Consider the following 1,268-nt stretch of genomic DNA (forward strand, 5'->3'; position numbering starts at 1 on the left):
TTGTGAAAGGTATTGTTTCTCTTAGTTCTGGCTCTGTATTCTTTTTGTCACTGTAGAGAAAGCCAACTGATTTTTGTATGTTGATCTTGTATCCTGCTACTTTGCTGAACTGGTCAACTACGTCCAATAGTTTTCTTGCTGAGTCTTTAGGGTTTTCTAAGTATACTATCATGCTATCAGCATACAGGGATAATTTTACCTCCTCGTTGCCTAGACCTGTTCGTTCTTTCGACTTTCCTTAGTTTGTTCAATTATCTTTTCCAGCACCACAATCCAAAGGCAGAATATTCTTCTTCTGTTATCCTTAGTCACTGTCCAGCTCTCAGATCCATATTATTGTTATGTGCTGTCAGGTCACCTATGACGCATTGCAACCCTATGTACAGCAGCTCTGAACCCTACCCTGTCCTGAGCCAGTCTCCCTAATTCCGACACATCAATCCCCATTACCCCAGTTACTGTGTCAATCCATTTCATTTGGGGTCTTCCTCTGCTGTGCTGTCTCTCCACCCTTCCACGCGTGATGTCCTTCCTGGCTACATGTCCAAAGTTTGTGAGACCGAGCTTCAAAATCCTAGCCTCCGAGGAGAAACTTGATTTCACTCTCTCCAATATGGAAGGACCTATTTGTTTTCTTGGCAGTCCGTGGTATATTCAAGACTCTTACCCAGCACCACAATTTGACGGCATTGATTATTCTTCCATATCCTTAGTCATTGTCCAGCTCTCTGATGCATAACAAGTAATTGTGAAGACCATGGCCTGAATTAGGCTCATCTTGGTCTCTAGACTGACATCATTGCTTTTCAGTACTCTGGAAAGGTCTATGACAGCAGATATTCCAAATGCAATTTGTCTTTTGATTTCCTGACTACTGGTGCTGAGAGTGTTGATTGTAGAGCTGAGCAAGTTGTAATTGTTAACAACTTTAATCTCTTCTTGATCTATCATGGTGACAGATTGTTCAGTGGTGAGAATCTTTGTCTTCTTGATATTGAACTTCAATTCATATTGAAGACTATAGTCCTTCACCTTCTGCAATAAGCACTACACGTCCTCTTCAGTTTCAGCAAGCAAGGTTGTGTCACCTGCATAATGTATGTTGTTGATGACTCTTCCTCCAATCCTAATGCTACATTCCTCCACATAAAGCTCTGTTTCCAGAATGATCTATTCTGCATATAAATTGAAAAGGTGTGGAAATGGGATGTGTCTCAGATGACCTCCTTTCCTTTTGAACCATGCAGTGTTTCCCTGCTCTGAGGACT

This window comes from Elephantulus edwardii, unplaced genomic scaffold, assembly GCF_000299155.1.
Source record: "Elephantulus edwardii isolate Elephantulus edwardi_28Jun2011 unplaced genomic scaffold, EleEdw1.0 scaffold00128, whole genome shotgun sequence".
Taxonomy (NCBI): domain Eukaryota; kingdom Metazoa; phylum Chordata; class Mammalia; order Macroscelidea; family Macroscelididae; genus Elephantulus; species Elephantulus edwardii.